This window comes from Herpailurus yagouaroundi, unplaced genomic scaffold (genome assembly GCF_014898765.1).
Source record: "Herpailurus yagouaroundi ecotype Mexico unplaced genomic scaffold, PumYag 159, whole genome shotgun sequence".
In the NCBI taxonomy this organism is placed as follows: domain Eukaryota; kingdom Metazoa; phylum Chordata; class Mammalia; order Carnivora; family Felidae; genus Herpailurus; species Herpailurus yagouaroundi.
The window spans coordinates 46417225-46426805 of NW_024412400.1; the positions used below are offsets into that span (position 1 = coordinate 46417225).

Here is a 9581-nt window from a genome sequence, read left to right on the forward strand (position 1 = left end):
TGTCTAAAAGGAAACTTATTGTGTGAATACTTGTGGATGATTTTTATTGTGGTTCAACTTCTAAGAATGACTTAATTGCTTTTCCCACTCTACCTTTTATGCTTTATAGAAAAAATGGCTAAATTGCCCAATTTGATTCATAACAACAGTCTCCATTTGTTTATCCCAGGCATGTTTCTAATAGTGTTCTCTAAATTTATGGTATTATTTGTCTACCCTCTTCCCCTCTTATCTAAATTCCAGTTCTGCTTTGGGTAAAATTAGATCTTTTTTTTTTTTTTTTTTTTTTTGAGAGAGAGAGAAAGAGAAGAAAAGAGGTGAGAGGGAAAGTCTTTTATTATATCAGGGGAAAATCCTTTTTATTCTATAATTTTTCTTGTTTTGGGCAGAAACAGATATGTTAAAAAACAGGGGTTTTTTTTTTGTTTTGTTTTTTGGGGGTTTTTTTTGCTGCAAAAAGCTTCATTGTTTTCATTTGGTCCACGGCTTGGGAGAGGGCTACAGGTGGTTAAAAAGCTGCCTAGTGGCTGCAAGGAGAGACTCGGGCACAAGCCCTGGCACCCGGGGGATGTCAGAGGGACCCTCTCAATGGCTGCTGGGCTCCAGAGACTTCTAGTCGTGCTCCAGGGTGAGCCTTTCAAAGAGATATTCACCCAGGCCAGCCTGGGGGCCGGAGAGCCTGCGGAGATTAGTCAGATGGTCGCCCATTTGATGAGTTTCACCTCATCTAGGAAGTGATTCTCCAGGAAGTCACAGAGATTGGGGTCTGCACAGGCAGAACTCAGGGCAGCAAGATCCAAAAGACCTGCTTCAGGTTCTTCTCCACAAGCCGGGCGGCTTCCACAGCGTCCAGAGTTTTACCTCACGCATCTTGGGACGGCGCGCGCACGTCCCGGAAGAGGGCGCAGCTGCCACGCTGGTTTTGCGTCCTCAAAAGACGTTCAGCGCCTTCCCGCTTCTCCTCAGCCACCCCGTGGGAGAAGCGGCCCACGCCCTCCAGAGCCGCGGTGGAACTAGAAGCCCAGAGAGAGGTAGGTGTAGAAGGCTCTCAGGTGCTTGCCGACTAGGCGGTTGACGGCGGCCTCCACTTCTGTGGAACAAACTCTGACGAATCTGTGAGCTCATGGTTGGTCGGTAATGAACCAAGTTCAAAATCGGGTGTTGGCTGGCCCCAGGGGCAGAGGGTGGGCAAAAAGATGGCTCCCGACGTTGTGACTGGAAAAAAGGTTGGAGGGTGGTCAGAGGCTGGTAGAAGGGCCGTCCCTGGGTCTGTTCCGTCCAAACGCTGTTGAAGCGAGAGAGGGATCCGGAGGACTGCCGGACGCACTGCCAAAACAGTTCGTATTTTTATATGCATGTTCGTATGTCTTTTTCTGTGCATCTAAATGGACTGTTATGCTTCTAGGTTAAGCCAAACATTTGGTCAGTTTTCATATGTTTCTGTGTTGGAGTGGGCAAAAGAAGTCTGCCACAAAAATTTTGTGGTGCTTAGTAAATATAAATTCGATACTACCAGAAGTGATGTAATGTGGTAGATCAGAAACCCCATCCAACTTAGACCCCAACCGCTTCAACAGAAATCTGCACTTCTCATGCTTTCTGTTTATCTCACAACCCTTCATAGACTTCTCATAACCTACAATGATCTCCATCAAAATAGAAAAACAAAGTTTTTTTTTTTTTAACTCTGTATTTCTGTTTGTGCTCACTGTCATTACTAAACAGTGTATTGAGGATTGTTGTCCTGTTGTGTGTGCGTGTGTTTTTCCTTATATGCAAGACAAAATGAGATTAGTGAAGTGCTGGGATTCTCATTAGCGGAGTGACTTAGCTCACCTTATCCACACTTCAAAGATTTCTGTTGCCTCCACCAGGTAGCAGATCTAAACTTTACAGTAGTCCCCCCTTATCTGTGGGTGATATGTTCCCAAACCTCCAGCTGATGAAACCACAGATAGTATACCAAACCCTATATGCACCATATTTTTCTATACATAGAAACCTATGAAAGTTTAATTTATAAATTAAGCATAGAGATTAACAACTAAAACATAATAAAATAGCACAATTATAATATACTATAATAAAAGTTTTATAATTGTGTTTTCTCTCTCAAATTACTGTACTGTACTCATCCTTCTTCTTGTGATGATGTGAGATGATAAAATGCCTACATGACGAGATGAGGTGAATGACGTAGGCATTGTGACATAGTGTAAAACTACTGTTGACTTTCTGATGGTATGTCAGGAGGATCATCTCCGTCCAGATAATGGTTGACCGTGGGTAACTGAAACCATGGAATGCAAAACCGTGAGAGTGAAACTGTGGACAGGGAAGACTTCTGTACATTTTTTCTTCTCATTACTAGAAAAAGAAAGTCATTTCCAATCCATTTTTAAGACTAGACTCCCAGGGTAAGAAATAATAAGGAAGACTTAAAAGGTCATCTGAAGTTATTTGTGACCAAGTTTATAGCTTTTCTCAATTTTCTCAGTTGTTATTAAATGGTGACTACATTTGTACAACATAGTCATTGTTTATTTTGATCACCACAAAATGTCTGTAAAACATACTTGTAAAATGTAAGTGGGACAATAATTCAACAAATTGTCTCATAAAATTTAATCTGTCTTCTATAATAACAAACATTTTTATTTATTTATTTTCTGAAAGACCCAGCATACCTAATAGATATATACATTTTTGTTTCTAAATATTTTATTTAAAAAGAGAGAGAGGGGAACTCCTGGGTGGCCCAGTCGGTTAAGCGTCTGACTCTTGATTTTGGCTTGCGTCATCGTCTCATGGGTTCGTGAGATCTAGTCCTCTGTTGGACTCTGCACTGACAGTGCACAACCTGCTTACGATTCTCTCTCTCCCTCTCTCTGCCCCATCCCCACTCTCTCTCTCTCAAAATAAATAAATAAACATTGAAAAAAAAAAAAGAAAGAGAGGAGCACAAATTATAAGAGTAAGCCCATGTAATCAATTCTCAGATCAAGAAGTAGAACACTAATCTGTCATTCCAGAACTCCCACTTGTCTCCTTCCTAGTGATTGCTGCCACCAAGGTAACTATTATCCTAATTCACCAAATTATTTTTATAAAATTTTTACTTTTATAAAAATGGAATCAAGCACTGTAAGCCTTTCTGTACCTGACTTCTTTAGTTCATGACCATGTTTGCAAGATTCATTCCTACTGTTTTGCACAGCATGTTTGTTACTTTTTGTGGCAGCATGGTATTTCACTGTATGACTTTATTCATCTATTCAACTACTGATGCTGTCCATCATTTATCCTTATTATACATATACATACATATACATACTTGATACAATGTACAATGCCATATTGAATACAAATGGTGATAGTGGGAGATGTTTACTCATCCATTCCCAAAGTCAGGGGGGAGTTTTCAATATTTCACACTTAAGTATCATTTTTATGACAGTTTTTTATACATACTCTTTATCAGTTTAAGGTAATTCCTTCTCTTTATTAATAATTTCCATTTTTAGGTCAATATTCTTTGTTACAGAAACATTTCTTTTATTCCTAGTTTGCCTAGAAGTTATTTTCCCCCCTGTAGTCTGACATTTTATCAAATGTTTTTCCTGTGTCTGAGACCTATGGTAATGTTCCCTGTTTTGTTCCTGAAATAAGTTATTCATGGTTTCTCTGTTTTTCATTGCTTAGTCTTGCTAGGAGACTATCAATTCATTTCTCTTTCCAAAAAATTAATTTTTTAACATTTATTTTCTATTGCGTATATTTCCTGTTTCATTTATTTTTGTACTTTTATAATTTATTTTCTTTATTATTATTTTTTCTTCTATACTTTTTCTTGAGTTTAATATAGTTTCATCTTCTTACTTCTTGTGATGAATACCTAAACAATTGATTTTCAGATTTTTCAGTTTCTTAATTATGAATTTAAATTATAAATTTCCATCTCAGCACAGTAATAACTAAATGATGTCTCAAAATACTATATTTCGGTTATTTTTCAGCTCAAATATTTTATTAGACACTATGACTCATCTTTTACTCATTAATTATGTAAATATGTTGCTTAATTTCTAGAAATTTAAAGATTTTATATTTATTGTTACTGATTTCTATCTTCATTCCACTATAATCAAATAATATATTTGGATTATTGAAATCCCTTTAGATTTGTTGAGTTTGGCTTTTGGGCTCCAATAGAATTTATTTTTGTAAATGTTCCATATACATTTGCCAAAATTGTGTATTCTATCATCCTTTGGTACATTTTAACATAAAAGTATTTTCATTTTGTTAATTGTGTTGCTCAGAATATCTAGCTTTACTAATTTTCTGGACTTTTTTTTTTAAGAGTTACTAAATTAGATGTGTTAAATTCCCCCTCCTTGAATGCAGATTTGTATATTACTCTTTTTAAATCTGTCCATTTTTAGCTTTATTAGTAGGTCTATACAATGCAATTTTTATACCTTGCCGGTGGGTGAGATATTTTGTTATTATTAAAGATTGCTTTTAAAAATATTTATTTATTTATTTAGAGAGAAGGGTGGGGAAGGGCGGGGTGGGGTGGACAGAGGACCCGAAGCAGACTCTGTGGTGGCAGCAGACAGCCTCATGCAGAGCTCAGACTCATAAACCATGAGATCATGACCCGAGCCAAAGTCAGATGCTTAACCAACTGAGCCACCCAGGTGCCCCAAAGATTGCTTATTATCTTTAGGAATGTTTCTTGCCTTAAAATAGATCTTATCCCATATTAGTGTAGCAAAGTTAGTTTTCTTTTGGTGTTTGTATAGTCTTTCTCATTAGGAGCACATAGTTAGGCTTTTAAAAAATATTTATTTTGGGGGGGGGGAGAGAGCAAGTGTGCAAGTACGCAAGGGAGGGGCAGAGAGAGAGGAGAATTCCTTCTGGAATTTTTTTTCTTCTTCCTGGAAAATTCCCATTAGTATTTATTTTGAGTTTGTTGTTGTCAAATCCCAGTTTTTGTCTGGAAATAGTTTCTCTCTCTCTTTTTTTTTTAAAGAAGATATTCAAAGACTCATGTATTATTTGTTTTTACCTTCATGCATGTGGGAAAAGAAGGGAGTGTCAATTAACGTTTTGTGGCCTGAAAAAGTCACAAACCATAATACATTTTTGAAAACAGTGATGTCAGTGTAAATACTGTTACCAGGATAAAAAGTTATAAAATAGGCCAATCAATCAGAATTACAAATACTTTAGGGACTAAAGGTTATTTTTATAATATGGAACCATTGCTGAAGTTCAGTTATTTTACCAAATTCCTTTGTTAGCATTAACTCTAACATGGAAATTATGAATCAAAATAATAGCTGCAATAAAAGAAGATATGTCTTTGGAGGAGCCAAGATGGTGGAACAGCATGGAAGTTTTGTGTGTCTCACGTCCATGAAATACAGCCAGACCAACATTAAACCATCCTGCACACATAGAAAACTGATCTGAGGATTAAAACAACAATCTGCCCAACCTGAACCACAGAACTCAGCAGGTACATGGTGCAGAGAGGTGAACTGGGGGAGAGAGAAGCTGTGGAGGGCAGGGAGCCACTTTTGAGTGTGGAGGATAGAGACAGGGAGGGGGAGAAGAATAAGGGAAAAGCACCCTCCCCCCCAAAAGCAGCTGGAGATAAAGTAGAAAAGTGGAAAGAGCCACAGGGACTTAACTAAAAGGGGAGAAGGAGAAAGGAGAGGGTTGAAGTTCCATTAAGACTATAAACAGGGGCGGCGCCTGGGTGGAGCAGTCGGTTAAGCGTCTGACTTCAGCCAGGTCACGATCTCGCGGTCCGTGAGTTCGAGCCCCGCGTCAGGCTCTGGGCTGATGGCTCAGAGCCTGGAGCCTGTTTCCGATTCTGTGTCTCCCTCTCTCTCTGCCCCTCCCCCATTCATGCTCTGTCTCTCTCTGTCCCAAAAATAAATAAACGTTGAAAAAAAAAAAAAGACTATAAACAGGGGGACCACAGAGCCTGAAACTCTGCAGCTCGATACGTGGTGGTGGCACTCTGGTGGGAAGGGTGAGTCACCAGGAGCAGAGTGGAGTCCTGAATTCTTCAGGCCACACAGGGAGAGGTGGTTCCCCTGGTGGGAGGACACCTGGTAGAGGCTGTGTGGGTCCCCCAAAAGCAAGGCCCTGGTGGACCCGGAGAACAACCACATTCACTGGTGCTGGAACAATGTCATTAAGGGAGAAGCCTGGTGCCAGATGTGTGTTGTGATTTTCCTTAATCCCTGAAATGCTGCTGCTACACCATTTCATGAACTTTTTCTGGGGGAGGCTGGCACCCGGCCACAGTCTCTGGGCATTGGCAGTGGCACGGTCCAACAGACTTTCCTGGGTAGGTGAGACCCTCCTGTAGAGGGGCAGAACAGATCAAAGCAGTCCCTTGGAAGTAAGGGGTTGGGAAAAACAGCCACACGGGAGACAAAACTCAGGAGGGAGGTGCTGCCTGGGGCTTGGTCACAGACTGTGTAAAAGCAGGGAGTGGACAAAAGCCGGAGACAAAGGACAGGTGCATGATTGCTGACTGGGGAGAACAGAGTGCTGATACTAGAGACTGGGTAGCTGGTTGACTCCATTTTCACCACTCCTGAGCATGTGCATACACACCTACAAGCATCACAACAATCCACCTCAGTAAGCTACGCAGCTCCATCTGTGGAGAACAGAGCCATTACACTAAGCCCTGCCCAACTGGGCCAACCTCGCTCTTCAGGAACACAAGTTTCTCCACCTGCTTAGTTTATCGAGTATAAAGAGCTTCATAATCTGACTTCTAGGGGAAAACAAAGTAATTTCAGTCATATTTCAAACTTTGCTGGTCCATCTATTCAATTTTCTTTCTTTTTAAAATTTTTTTCTCTTTTTTGTTTCTTTTTCTTAAATACAGAAAGAAAAAAAATAATTTTTATTAAAAATATTTTTCTTTAACTTTTTCTATATGTTTTACTTTTGTGTATTTTTTCTCAAATTCTATTTTACTTCCCTCATTTGATTTTTAGTCTACTTCAGTGTATTCATTTTTTCAAATTTTCAAATGATTTCCTTTTTTTCTTTCCCCCTTTTTCTCTAGTCTTTCAAGCCCCTTTCAACACTCAGACCAAAACACACCTAGGATCTAGCATCATTTGTTCAATTTGTGTGAGTGTGTTTGTTCTTAAGATTTTAATTTTAATATTTTTATAATTTTATTTTTTTTACTTCATTAATTCCTTTTCTTCCTTCAAAATGATGAAACGAAGGAATTCACCCCAAAATAAAGAGCAGGAAGAAATGAGAGCCAGGGACTTAACCAACACAGATACAAGCAAGATGTCTGAAACAGAATTTAGAATCACTATAATAAGACTACTAGCTGGAGCCAAAAATAGATTAGAATCCCTTTATGTGGAGATAAAAGAAGTAAAAGCTAGTCAGGATAAAATAAAAATGCTATAACTGAGCTTCAATCTCGAATGGATGCTGCAGTGGCAAGGATGGATGAGGCAGAGCAGAGATTCAGCGATATAGAGGAGAAACTTCTGAAGAATAATGAAGCAGGAAAAAAGAAGGAGATTAAGGCAAAATAGCACAATTTAAGAATCAGAGAAATCAGTCACTCATTAAAAAGGAACAACATCAGAATCATAGGGGTCCCAGAAGAGGAAGAGAGAGAAATAGGAGTAGAAGGCTTATGTGAGCAAATCATAGCAGAAAATTTTCCTAACCTGGGGAAAGACACAGACATCAAAATCCAGGAAGCACAGAGGACCCCCATTAGATTCACCAAAAACCTACCATCAGCAAGGCATATCATAGTCAAATTCACAAAATTCTCAGGCAAGGAGAGAATCATGAAAGCAGCAAGGGAAAAAAAGTCTTAACCTGCAAGGGAAGACAGATCAGGTTTGCAGCAGACCTATCCACAGAAACTTGGCAGGCCAGAAAGGAATGGCAGGATATATTCAATGTGCTGAATCAGAAAAATATGCAGCCAATAATTCTTTATCCAGCAAGGCTGTCATTCAAAATAGAAGGAGAGATAAAAAGTTTACCAGACAGAAAAAAATTAAAGGAGTTTGTGACCACTAAACCAGCCCTGCAAGAAATTTTAAGGGGGACTCTCTGAGGGGAGAAAAGATGAAAACAAACAAACAAAAAATAAATAAAGACCAAAAGCAACAAAGATTGGAAAGGACCAGAGAACACCACCAAAAACTCCAACTCTACAAGCATCATAATGACAGTAAATTCATATCTTACAGTACCCACTCTAAATGTCAATGGACTCAATGCTCCAGTCAAAAGACATAGGGTAACAGAATGGATAAGAAAACAAGATCATCTATTTGCTGTTTATAAGAGACCCACTTTAGACCTAAAGATTGAAAGTAAGGGGATGGAGAACCATCTATCATGCTAATGGTCAACAAAAGAAAGCTGGAGTAGCCCTAGTTATATAAGACAACCTAGACTTTAAAATAAAGACTGTATCAAGAGATGTAGAAGGGCATTATATCATAATCAAGGGGTCTATCCACCAAGAAGACCTAACAATTGTAAACATTTATGCGCCAAACTTGAAAGCACTCAAATATATAAATCAACTAATCAGAAACATAAAGAAACTCATCAATAGTAATACCATAAGAGTAGGACACATCAGCACCCCACTCACAGCAATGGACACATCATCTAATCAAAAAATCAACTAGGAAACAATGGCTTTGAATGACACACTGGACCAGATGGACTTAACAGATATATTCAGAACATTTCATTCTAAAGCAGCAGAATGTACATTCTTCTCCCATGCACATGGAAAATTCTCCAGAATAGACCACATCTGGGACACAAATCAGCCGTAAGCAAGTACAAAAAGATCGAGATCATACCATGCATATTTTCAGACCACAATGCTATGAAACTCAAAGTCAATCACAAGAAAAAATTTGGAAAGGTAACAAATACTTGGAGACTGAAGAACATCCTACTAAAAAATGAATGGGCTAACCAAGAAGTTAAACAGGAAATAAAAAAGTATATGGAAGCCAATGAAAGTGATAACACCACAACCTAAAACGTTTAGAACACAGCAAAAGTGGTCATAAGAGGAAAGTATATAGCCATCCAGGCCTTTCTTTTTTTTTATTTTTATTTTTTTAAATTTTTTTTTCAACGTTTATTTATTTTTGGGACAGAGAGAGACAGAGCATGAACAGGGGAGGGGCAGAGAGAGAGGGAGACACAGAATCGGAAACAGGCTCCAGGCTCTGAGCCATCAGCCCAGAGCCCGACGCGGGGCTCGAACTCACGGACCGCGAGATCGTGACCTGGCTGAAGTCGGACGCTTAACCGACTGCGCCACCCAGGTGCCCCATCCATCCAGGCCTTTCTAATGGAGAAAAGATCTCAGGTACACAACCTAACCTTACACCTTAAAGAGCTGGAAAAAGAACACCAAATAAAACCTGAAACCAGCAGAAAACAGGAAATAATAAAGATTAGAGCAGAAATTAATGCTATAGAAACTAAAAAAAAAAAAAAAAAAAAAAAAAAAAAAAAAAAAA

The 9581-nt window shown here is 38.9% G+C and overlaps 1 pseudogene; it reads right to left on the bottom strand.

The window, feature by feature from the left end:
- Positions 1-441: 441 nt before the first annotated feature.
- LOC121033851 (ferritin light chain-like) lies at positions 442-1974 on the bottom strand (annotated as a pseudogene).
- Positions 1975-9581: the final 7607 nt, after the last annotated feature.